This window comes from Pieris rapae, chromosome 10 (genome assembly GCF_905147795.1).
Source record: "Pieris rapae chromosome 10, ilPieRapa1.1, whole genome shotgun sequence".
NCBI classification, from domain to species: domain Eukaryota; kingdom Metazoa; phylum Arthropoda; class Insecta; order Lepidoptera; family Pieridae; genus Pieris; species Pieris rapae.
Window position 1 is genome coordinate 295,818 of NC_059518.1, and position 13,709 is coordinate 309,526.

Below are 13,709 nucleotides of genomic sequence, written 5' to 3' on the forward strand. Positions count from 1 at the left end.
CCGTCGTAAATTAGAAATACTAGTGTTAAATAAAAGCGATTATGAGTAGGACGATGATATCTTTTATAATATGTCGTTTTATCTCTCGACATTTATATATTTCGACAGTTACCTTTCGGGTTTATATAGTTTTTATAATTTTTTTCTAAAGTTAAAACTTCTTTTTCAACTAAAAAACAATCTTCAATGTCCCTTACCTATGCCCTTGATTTGAGAACTGGCACTAAATGTATATTTCTTTTTTTTGTCGTTCATAAGTGTACATTGTGTTACCTATATGAATAAATGATTTTTGAAGTTGACTTAAAAAACATGTACGCGGCGACTATCGTCATCATATTCAAGTTCCAAACAGGTATTTCTTTCACCGCGGAATTAGGATGAAATCACTAGGAGCTGATATTACCAGGGAATGGAATCGCCTACTTGTTCGGAATTGGAATCGACGATCTCTTTCAAGTCATAGACTGTTAATTCTGCTTCAAATCAAACAATATCACTACGATCCGCCAAGGCATTGTTGTCTTTATTACCGCGCGAAATTAAAATTTTCCCATTTTTAAGAACAAGTTCCGACATGACGCAAACAAATTACTTGTATTTAAAGAACAAAAGGAATTGATTGCTTTTTTATTATTATTATGTCTGGGCGATGGCTGCCAGTAGGTATTAATTATTTTTTTTGTTTCTATCGAGAATGTATCTCAGTTTCACTATTTATTGAACACCAACAACCGAACAGCTGAATAACTGAAGGATAAGTTTTATTATGTCTCTATCCACCAGTAAACATAAATATAATATAAATTATGAAGCAGTATTAACTGAACCGGACTCAATTCTAGACCTTGAGTTGAAATAAACTTACAAAATCCCTTTAAATAAAAAGCAAATACACTTTCACTGTTTTCGCTCGAATGAAAATTAATTATTTACGAACAAGAAAATTCAATTAACAGCATTAGTTTTAATTAATGCTCACTCAAAATGACCGTTTGCGTGTGCAATGGAACTTAGAAAGAAAATATTTTTAATAATTATGTAATAGTTGTGGGTTAATAATTTTAAATCGACCTACATGCTCAATGAGTGGTGAACTATCTGGGCCCCATTTGTGCTAAAATGTGCAAACCTAATTACAAAATACTTTTGGATGTCTATAAGTAGGTAGTTGGTTTAAAACATGTCTGCTTTGTCGCATAAAGGTTCTTTTCTGATTCAAGATCTCTATTTAGGGCGTAAACACAGAAACTGTCAATCAATTTTTAGAATACTAAACGTAGGTACATTATTTTAAAGATTTAAATTCACAAACAAATAATCTTTTATATAATAAAAAATAAAGTCATCGATTGCGGTGTTTTATTTCGAAATATATTTTCTATATAGGTACCTAACTAATTATAAGCACCGTTGATTATAACGCCATCCTTTTCTTGTCACCGTTATATAAATGTTCTCCACGAATACTTTTGATTTTTGTAATGTGAATGCTATTAATAATAAAACCAGATAAATACCTAGCAACAATTTTGTACAAAACAGCCCAAAAATATGTCTCAGTTAAAAATAATATATCCTTTAACCCAGAACTATAAAGTTTAAGTTTGTGTTTTTATTATATTAAATAAAGACAACCCGTAGGAGTGTAGGCCTCCAAATTCATCTAATTCTGTAGATTATTATCATTCATCCACATCCTCACTACTATTTCTTCTATTTCATCTTCCCAGATTTCAGGCCATTTCGAGCCATCTGCCTTTCGGAACACTGGCAGTATGCCCATTTCCCCTTTTTTTGTGTTACACCTGTTACTTTTGTAAGGCTTGGTGTCACACAGTTTTTGTTTCTTTGACTTTAATTTTCAATCGAAGAATAGTACGCGTGGCATACTCTAATTTTCTTTAATAGCGCCTTATTAAAAATCCACGCTTGGCATCCATATGACTGTATTTCAGACTATAACTGGATTTTACAACTTGCAATACCTAAAATATGTTCTATGCTAAGTTTATGCTAAGTTTCTTCTGGTTGTTCTACTATACGTTGGTTATAATTAAGCGATATTTGCTACATATAAAGTCAATCAATGTGTCCAGGACTGGTCGTTCTAGTAATGTATAAATAATAAACTATCACGTATAAAGAAACTGCCAAGCACGTTTATGTATATTGGATTTGAAAAATATATGTTGACACATAAACGCAAAAGCTGGCATTTCTTGTACATTTAAAATATTGCTAATATTTGCATACGAATAAGAAATGTGGAAGTTCATTCAACTTTTATGCCTGTCTTTTATCAAATGCCGTATTCAAACATTCACATGCATTTATAAATACGATAAATAGTAAAAATAATGAGTTCTCATTGTGATAATGAATGAAATGCAGAATATGATATAGAACAACTGGTTTTAATATTATCCTTAAAGCATTTATTACCACACATTCTTTAAGACAAATACAATGTATATATTGAGTCTGCTAGTAATATTCAGATACGAAATAAAATATTTTTCTGAGAATATTTTAAAACACTATTCGTCTGTAGGTGTATGTCACTGAACTTTTAAGCCGTTGGATCGATTTTATATATTTCGCGAGTTAAGAATTGCAATTTATCTCGACGGGAGGGTCGCTATACAATGACACTAAATCATTCATTTACACGAATAATAATTCATGAATCTCTTTAAGGTCCACAGGATAAGATTCAGGGTGGAGACTTAACGTTATCTTTCATGACACGTCTTAGTTTAGTCAAGCAAGAGATAGAAAGACACAAGATAATAATCGATTAACCGATAGACTCGCGCTATACTTTGAATAATAATTATACAAAAATATAGTATGTACATAAATCTTTATAACCTTGATAAACTCGCGTTAAGACTTCCAAATAATGTAAACATTAAATCGCCCGTCCCAATGTTAATTTATGAGTTGTACACAGAAACCAGATCTGAAGAATCTTCCAATGCGTGATAGGTCCGTTTCTATGATCCTTGGGTACAGGGTTGCCCACTGCCATTTTATTTATAGAGGAGTTAGACTTTGCTTATCGAAGGTCAAGACCGATTGCGATTGATGGTCTTGGACGTTTGTTCCCCATTATTCAGAGGGCATTGCATATCGATATAAATAAAATAAATATAACAATATAACAAAATAATGTATTTTTGTATCTACTTAATTAACTCTACTAAAAACACTAAGGAAATATAAGTTAAATTACATATATTTATTAGAGAAGTTTAATTACTTATTTTTAAAAATAATATACAATAAGTGTCGGCCCTGGAGTATGTAAAACTATAAAAATATTATTATTTAATACTCAGTAAAACCTGTTACTAATGATGCGTTGAGTAATTTATTCTAAACCAGTCGTTTTGTTAAGCTTTACCGCTTTAGAACATCCCGTTTTTTACGTAAAGTATAATAAAATAATTGGTTTCTGTACGCTTTTTAATGATTACTAAAAAAAGGTGGTGTAACTGACGTATAACTTACGAAGGTATTATATCTAAGAGAATCGTATACACTGTTTCAATAATGATATATTATCATTGTATTTCCAATTCGTAGCTAATTATGAGGTATTTTGGTAGGAGTTGGTATGATATTAATCGTTCAGTAAACCAACTATATAAAACTATGTACCTTTGGTATTTCTTTTGCGAACAAGCGAATGACTGATGAAAGATGACTGCCCGTTCCAGGCGGTCCCATAGGCTCGTCTGCTCTCCTTTTATATAAAATAATAAAATAATGATAACACAGCGTTGTCGGACTGCAACTGATGATACGAGAGTTATGTAACTTAAATATGTTAGTTATACTATGATTTAGAAGTTGGTTGTACCATATAAAATTCATAACTCAATAATAATAAGTGCAAACGAAATGTTGCAAACATCATGTAGTTAATAAAATTAAAAAGTCAGTTCTGGTATTAACAAATTAGCTTTTTATTGTTTCATACATTCATAAATATAACAAACCGTCGACATCAAGTTACATTCCCACTACCCCTTATTGTATGTTAGCTATAAGATCCTGTTTAAACGATTAAAGTCAGTTGAAACTATGCTTCGACCAAATTGTTTCATTTATTTGAACACCCCTCTAACTACCGCCACCGAAATTAACTCGAGTAAGAGTTAAAATTTGCATAATTAAATTTATTAATAAACTTGTAGCTCTTGTTCATATGGTGATCCGAAACAGAGTCAGATAGATCGCTAGTGCTACAAGATTATTAATGCATTTTTACCGCATCCTTACAATTTGAATTACCTTTAAGTTATCCAATATCTATAAGTACGTGGCTTAAAGTGTTTGCCTTAACATAAAACATTAAAGAAAACATGAGACAGTACATTGTAAGTGGATTGATAAATACTCATGCACCACAACGTTGCTGCTGGCGACCTTTGATTAGGTAGAATGCGAATGAATTGTAAATATTTATATTTAAATGTTTATTATTGGTATTCGATGATTTCTTCTAGTAGAAGCTTTTTACGAGTTTAAAGGTTTACTTTGTTTAAATGTGTATACCATAAATTGTAAGATGAAATTATTATTTATTATGAACTTTTATGTACAATACTTTTTAGTTTACGTGTTTTTCGTACTATTTCAATAGGTTTGGTATAAGTTAAGTCAAATTTAGGCAAATTATAAAAAGACTTTGCAATAGCAAGATAGAATCTTTAAACTTTTGTCATAATTAATTATTGTGCCTGTACTGCATAAATTGGAATTATTAAGTAACTATAAATTGAAACCGAAACAACTCCCATAAAAATCTTTACAAAGCAGGAACTTAATACGTTTTAAAAATAAGCAAACAGAATTATTTAATGTAAAGAACAATTCGAGAAGTGATTGCAACTTATTAAAATACTTCAGGGTCTTAATTTATCTTCCTACTCGTTGCACACAACTATGTTAAAAACATGATAAACATTCTTTTACGAAAATAATATTATTAATTGGCCGCCACAACGTCCATTTGATGCAGAATCTATTCCGTGTTTGTGAGAGGTATATTTAATACGCAGAACTCATATTTTTCCATTTGATTATAGGTAAGGATAAAATTACGAAACACGGTTGAATATTAGCAAATACTATTACTTATTATGTTTTAAATATACTATATTTACACTAGTATAGGATGGTACCTACTAATGTAGGTAATAAAAATGATTGCGCGAAGTAGGTCTACATATCATTACAAATTACGATATTATGAGGTAATGAACTTCAAAATATAAAATGTGGAGCATAGTTACGAATTCATATGGAGTCTCATTACAACACATACGAATCAAATTAAAATTAATTACGCAACAAAAATAATTTTCTTACTATTTAAACATTCTAAAACTCATTGTATTCGGATTTTATAGTATTTTGTTTGTGATGTAGTTATTTTTAGCAGGCATGTAATTAAAATGCTTTTGATATAATGTTTTTATAAGAACAATAGCACGTGCAAAGTAGGTACTTGTCGATGGTCTGTTCGGAGTGTACTTTCTATAAACTCAGAGTCGTTGATTTCAATTCAAATTCAAATTGAAAAATTCATGTATGTAACATAATGTTCACTTACGAACGACAAAAACGTTTTATTATAATACCAATACAAAGCTACAGCATTGCTAAGGAACTATCTGATATCTAATCTGATATTTTGCTAGTCATTTTTATTTGAATTTTGTTTTGTTTATACAATGTTTACCATAATTACTATTCATCTTGGACCAAGATTTCGGTCATTAGAATTCTCAGTTGTACCATACGAGGAAATAAGAAGATATGGGCAGAATATGTCGATATACAAAATAAAATTATGTAATTATTTAGTGAGCATAAGAAATGCAAGCTGTAATAAATATGGTGTTTTTAATATGCGGAAAAGCGCGCCAAAATAAATAATTTTATCAGTTTAACATTGAAATATTTAAATGCTTGCTTGATTTTATTTTAAATATACAAGTATTATAAATAATTGTCTTTCTCATAAAACAAGTTGAATCCAGGATAATCATTGGAAAAGACGGTAATTAATACGCAATATTCGCAGGCGCGTGTAGGTTCGTATTCAACAAACAAACCGGTATTACCTTCATAAAAAATGTGATGACATATTTTCACTTTTTGCGTGTATAAATTACATTTTATTGGAAGTTGAGATTTTATTAAAGGCAAAAACTGTTTTGCTGATAGTACTACCTAAAACCCGCTACCATTTATTTCCCAAAGCTAAAATAATTAAATAATGATCCATATGAATCTATAAGAAAAAGATCTTATATCCATGTTACAGTATCAAAATTATTTTTTGTAAACATGTATTAAATAGTAAATCATCAAACTTACAAATTATAATTTGATGTTATCAGTATCATATAATAAATAGAATATAATTTGTTTAGAGGTGTTCAAAGTTCGAATCGACTTTTGGCCGGTTCCCACAGCCGCGTGACACTGTACATATTATACTGTGTCACGTGGCAGATACAGATACTGTGCCTCTTTAGATTTATATATAATATGTATTCTTTTGTGGGAAACCCTTTACAATCTACGTACTAGGTTACGTTAGAACATAACGCATTTTCTAAAAATCCCCTACATTTCATAAACTTGGATAGATCCATTAATTACCATAATTGTCAATAATTCATTTATTTAAATTACACCTCGGAACCTCGGAATAACTTGCTTTTTGTAAATATACAAACATGTGCGCACTCTTTGGAGTCTAACAGACCCTGATTCTCAAGTTCGCACTTGAGTTAACAAGGTGAAGCGAAATTAGTATTCTTTATTATGTTTTGGCAATTTACACGCACCTATTTCTCTAAATAAAAACGTCATATATCACACAGGTCTTGTCAATATTATAGTGCAAAATTTACAAACCTTTGCAGAATTTATTTATATTATTCTTAACAGATTCTTTATAAAATAATTTAATTTAAATATGAAAATTACTACCGCAATAATATTTAAATATTAACATTTAAGCGATACTAAAAAACATATACCGGGAAGAAATGGTACGATCGTTTAAGGCTAATTTAAAAAATAAAAATTACCAATTTACGTCATAGTAATTTTTCTTCAAAACTTTAATTACATTATTCTCATATGTATTGGAATGTAAATATCGAAATTATGCAATATGTCAAGGTCGATTGGGCAAGAGATTATACATAATCTAAACACATAATTCTCCTAGCCAGATTGGTGGTCACAGCTCAGGCGTAGTCGTTTACGAAAGAAACATCGTAGCACCCACCTACGAAAACATCTACGAAGTTACTAACAATGCTTAGCGAAGAAGAATTGGACCATCTTTAATAGCAAATATGTGTTAAGTGACTAACAATAGTAAACATTATCATACTAAATGTGTATAAAGTAAACTTGATGCATTGGTAATGTAGTAGACATTTATTCTGTATTATTGATAAATGCATAAAGTGACATTTTGCGTCTATCTACAGAAGTTTGTATTGTGGTCACTAACCCCAAAGAAGTGTTGGCCTTGTGGCTTCAGCTTAAGACTCTCCTCCCTGAGGTCGTAAGTTCGTTCCATGGCTATGCATCAATGGACTTTCTTTCTACTTTTCTTGACATTCTTATATTCGCTCGAACGGTAATAGAAAACATCATGAGGAAACCGACATGTTTTAGACCCAAAAAGTTAACGGCGTATCGGAGATCTCCGACACAGGAAGCTGATCGCCTACTTAAATATTAAACAAAAAAAATATCATGAAACAGATTAAGAAATCTGAGGCCCAAACATAAAGAGGTTGTAGCGCCATTGATTTATTGGAACCCAAAGCAGACCTCAATTCAATTTTGAATGAGTGTCCATTCTGAGTCTACATAACATAACATAAGATTAGTTAGGATCTTTATGTAAATGCAATTTATAATTACTAAACGTGTAAAGAGTCAATGGACATAAAGGAATTCATATTTCCATACCAATTTACATTAATTACTTTTAATACTTACATAGTTAAATGTTCGATCAATTTTTATAATTATTCTACGGAAAATGAGCATGGTAATATTATCTACATTATTTTCCTATTTATCAAAACTTTTCAATAACCTTGGTCTTCGAAGTAAAAAAATAACTTTATTATTTCATCAAGGTTTAACGTTTAAAAAAATATAATGATGATTCTCTAACTAAAAAATGTAATACTTACAATGAATATTTTTTTATTCCTACTATGTAGTGCGGGCATACTATCTTACTATGTCATATCTCTAAAATAACATTATTTTACAGGAATTTTATTTTAATTTATTGGAAAAACCCAGTAATTGTTTAGTATGAAAAAAACTTTACTTCCTACTTAAGGACGATAACTGATTCGCAAAAAATGAATTCTTTATTTAGAGCTTCAAGCGTGGAATTCGACTAGTTATTATAATGATGAGATCCAGACAATAAGTAATAAATAACTTTTTTGAAAAGAAACATTATTTAAGTAATTAAACAATTATTCACTATCGACTCTTGGCATGGTTTTTCTGTCTTAATTTTGATATTACTATACCCTAGCCCAAAACAATGTCATTTTTTTCTATTCAATAAATAACAAGAAAATTGCATTCTTCTATAACATGGATGAATGTTATAGAAGAATAAAATCTAAGAGCCACATAAATTTTCTATGTATGTTCAACAATAATACTGTGAACACAGACATAGCAAGGAAACCGGCATGTTAGAAGTAAAGACGTTGTGCGTCGATTTCGGAAGACTGCTCATTGAAGCAACAGGCGTCATAGTCTGTCTTATGCCCTATTCAAGGATCTGGAATTTGATACAATTCATCCTTATTTAGTTAATTACTTACAAGTTGTGTGTTACATTTTCCTAGTTTTTAAACCACATATGCAGTCTGTTTTTCAGCACAGTAGGTAAATCTTCTCATTGACTTTTTCTCTTATTAATTGACTCCATTAAAGCGGTTTCTCACACCTGTTAATGAGGCTATTGGCTTCAATTGTGCAAATACCATAGTAATTTCCAAAAACAATTACGTTTATATGCATAAATTTACGACATGTACATTGTTCTTCAAAATACGTCGTTGTTATAGCCTTTACTGAATGACCTCATCCTTTTAGATTATCGAACGGATATAAATACTTCTGACATATTTTAAAGTAAATGCTGTAGCTAATAAACCCCTTGGTAGGGCTTAGTGCTCTCTGAAGTGTGTCCTCCATGTCCATACAATTTAAAATATACGACAAAATAACTCGTACGAATGAATTTCAAGTTAATAAACATTAGTTCGAGTAAGAGCTATAATCGATCAACACATAATTGTAAGATGTCAGAATGACGCAGTTTTTTAACCAAACATATTAAATAAAATATTTACATTGATGTCATTTGAAATTACGAGAAGGTTTACCGACTACTTTAGTAGCTTGAAGATATGTATTTATGAAATATAGTTTGTGACTTCCGTGAGGAAATAAAGATCTTTGTTCAATTATATCAATTCTCTAGTGAAATCAGAGTGTATACATACGGTGTTTGTTGATAAAAGTGTTGTTAAAGGCAAGAACTATCTCAATTTCACGTCCATTATTATTTTAACGAAATACAAAATTTTAAAGATTTTTGAATTAAATAGTTTTTGCATTACAAATCAAGAAACCCTGATTGTTTACTTTTATTTAACTTTACGACGTCCTTTTTAGATAAGGTTGATGGCCGTATGAAGTGCCTTTTGTGAAGAAATAAATGTCAAGACATTAGAAGATTATTTGAGTTCTGAACCAATGTTGGGATTCTACAGCAGAGATCTTTCACCAAGAATCTAAATTAGCAAAATCTAATTGCAACCTTAGCTATCCCTTGTAAAGTTATAGAAAACATTGGTGATCTTTTTTATACCATTAGTAAGGCAAGAAAATCGAAGTGCTAAAGCTTGCTGCTATATGAGGGTATTAGGAAAGGGGCAAAAGTAGGTTGCCGTTTGGTCCAAATCCGAGAGAAAATGTATAATGGTCAGCCAATACCGATGCAAATGATTTTTCGTATAGCTTAAAGTATGTACGCTTGTGATTTAAAATTATGTCAACACATACAAGAGGGTGTTATAGGGTGTGTTATTCGGCGATATCATCTACGAAACAGTAATTTATGTTGCAATTTGTGAAAAAAAGAAATCGTCAGCCATAACATAAGGAGCTAGGTTCATGAGGTTCAAAGAATCAGAGATTTTGTGTTATTTTTTATACTTCACTATATTATTAGGATCGTGAAGTTATTATCATAAAATTATTTACAAAATCTCTCTGGTTCCAGAATAACATAGAGTATCACCGATTTCAATGACGCTACAGTCATTGCCAGGCTCGTTAGAAACAGAAAACAGTACAATAGGTCTCTAATGCTTGACTCACTGAGCGAAGCTAAAAAAATTATAAATTTCAAATATTTTACATTTAAACTCTCCGCCACTCTTTTTAATCGTCAAGTTTTTTTTTACATAACGTTTGTAAGGAGCTGCAACCATTCCACCATGTTCCATATGACATCTTAAGTAATTAATGATAATAAAATATAAAATTACTTACCTCTTTATACTGAAGCAATTCATATCCAAGCACTATGATCGTTTAATTATTCATTTATATTATAATAGGCCTTAGTAGGCAATTTTAACGTACGATTTAAATTTATTTATTGACAACTTGATTTTGTTAAAAAAAAGTATGCAATTGCCTTGAAAAGAAGTTCATCGAATCGGGAGTTTTAAATAATTGACGATGATTCTATGTTCTTCATCGTAGTATGGCAATCTTAAAAGGGCTCTCCTTTATAGGGCTCCCGTAAAAAGAACCTAGTAAAGATAAAAAAATGTATACTTTGTGAAGCACTAAGATGCAAAGAGGAAACTCCGGGTGTGTTGATCTGGTGATAAAGTTTCACATTCATCCATTTGTAAACAAGAAGAACTTTTAAAACCCTTATTTTTTTACCTATATTTTAGTAATGAATACACTATATTTTATAGTTATGAATCGCGGGGTTTTTTGCACTGAATAAGGAAATACAATTGTTGTTTTTAAATCGTTCTTTAGAGTAATTAATGACATTGTTATTGCCCGGATTCTCCACTACGTTTGCAATGCAAGGACGGATCTATCATAGATTTGGCTTTTTACTACGTACATGATAATCAGCAAAATTTTATGGGAGACGAAAATAGCTAAGTTGATGGCAGATGTCAGAATAATGCCTCTTTAACACTTTCAAAACTCTCCTAGAATGGTGTAAGAAGGATACAAGTTACTTAGTCATGCATTCTGGCAGTACGCCAGGAACATGAAAGGCGGTATATATATAATGTACCGTGAATCATAGAAGTTGAAGCCGTAGTCATAGTCATAGTCATAATATATTTATTCATTTAGGTAAACATGTACACTTATGAACGTCAAGAAAAGTATCAGGCAAATGCTTTTTCCTGTGTTATATTTATTTATTCACGAAAATACATACACTTTCCATACAGTAGGAAGTCATTACAAAAATAAAAAATAATAAAAACACACGATATCGCTACTGTGAATTCACTCTGCCAACATATATATATGTCGATAGTGTCGGAGACAGCATTCAGTAGGCGCAACGTCTTTGGTAACGGAGATCTGTGCAACTGGTTTTGGCTCTTGGTATCGCAAACAAATACAATTATATACATACAATATTAACCGGACACACACAATTTTAACACGCACTATAATCTCCGCTAATTGTCAGCATTGGGCAAGAAGGGTGTTTACTTACCTAATATACCAAGTTAATTCTTTGACATACTAGCATTAACCCATAAAAAATATCGTGCAACTGTTTTTATGCTTATCATATTTATTCGATTTATTTATGTATTCGAAAACATGATTTCAATATGCAGACAACCGCCCTATAGCTGTTATGTTGATTCATTTAAAATAAATTAAAATGAAAACTACATTCATCTTCCAAATGTTATAGCAAAGGGTGGTAATATTAATCCTAACATTTGAGGTACAATGGTCATTTAACCATCTTCTTTTATTAATAGCCATAGATATTTGCTCGAATATACCCAAGTGCAAAAAGTTGGCATATTTATTGTTTTATATTTGATCATTTAAAAATGTTATGTAACTTTATACAAATATCATTCATGGTCCGTGCATGCGGTCTTGCAGATCCCAAATTCCTTGCTTCATGCAGGGCAAAACATCCTTGCAAGTTTGTTAAAAAGACTGTCTACAATGGTAATGGATATCCGCTGTATCGTAGTAGGGCGTCAGCAGTTAAGAACAACATCTATTCAACTTAGGAACGGTAGTTACATTATATACATTGATAACATTGGATATTTCCTTTTTACACATATTTCGTAAAAAATGTTTAGCGCCCATATAAATGGTGAAGCTTGCGCGAATTCAGTGCTCACTACTAAATCCAGTTTATAGACAAAGTAAGCGACTAAGCTATTTTAAATAACTGAAACATGCTATGTAAACAGGAACAAAACTGCGGCTCTTACGCCACACACAATGGTGAACGTGAATTTTAATGTAAATCATTTGCAAGACTTAATTTTCTTTTAAAAAAAAAGGCAGTTACGGCTTTTCTAACCTCTGTACAAAAGACGAATCTGTACGAACTTAATGTTGAGGTACCGATACTACTCTAAGCGGATAAGGCTCTGCTGGTACCGTATCCCGCCTAAGGCGATTGTTGGTGGCGCCTTGGGGTTTTAGTGGGTATGCAGTATGCACAATAGCGAGTTCCACATAACCCCACCAAGCAGTCGCGCCGCGGTAGGGTATGCGCAATCCATTACCCCAAGTTAAAATACCGATACCACTCTCCCATTCATTTTCTCATTAATGGAACTCAGAAGTAGCCATCATTTTTGTTTAGCGTTTTGGCTATGTATACACGGGTATTAAATACAGATCTGGAACACATTATTATATGACAAAAGGAGAAAACCTTTTGATTCCCGGTATTCCTGTAGTATATAATTTACAATAAATAAGGCTCCGGAACAAATGTTGGAAGTAAAGCAGGTGGTCACTTAGAAAGACGATTTTTTCTCTCATGAGTATCAAAAGTGCTAATACTGAATATGCTACTTGCAGTAAAATACTGTAAACAGCTTAATTTTATGTACTAGGTGTAATTTTGTGTATTAAACATTAAAATCGAATTTGCATTTGTTGAAATATTGCCGTAAGTATCTCTAAAGGCACACGAGTACAGCTAGAATCGTAATAATATAATTTTTGTAAATGACTTTTTGAGATTTATTAAAAAATAAATTTGATACCAATTATCGCGCCGTGTTAAGTTTCCACTCCTTATACTTTTTATTCTAAATAAGTCATTGACGTAGACATATAAACACTAATTTTTAAATGATCTGTCCTATAATTTATTTAATATTAAATAATAATTAAGGTAATTAAGTAAAATTCAATTGGATTTAAATGTTTTTTTACCGTTAAACGTAACAATAGCATAGAATAGTGTAATAGGTATTTTTAATTCAGTTTTTATTTTTCATTTAGATTTGCTGTACTTAAATCACAAACTGTTGCATTATAATTAGACGGAAGAATACATTAAGTTGCTG

General features: G+C 31.1%; 1 protein-coding gene across 1 annotated transcript in view; it reads right to left on the bottom strand.

The window, feature by feature from the left end:
* Window positions 1-13,709, bottom strand: part of LOC110996832 (elongation of very long chain fatty acids protein) — a 90,344-nt gene that overhangs the window by 54,913 nt on the left and 21,722 nt on the right. The window lies entirely within an intron of this gene.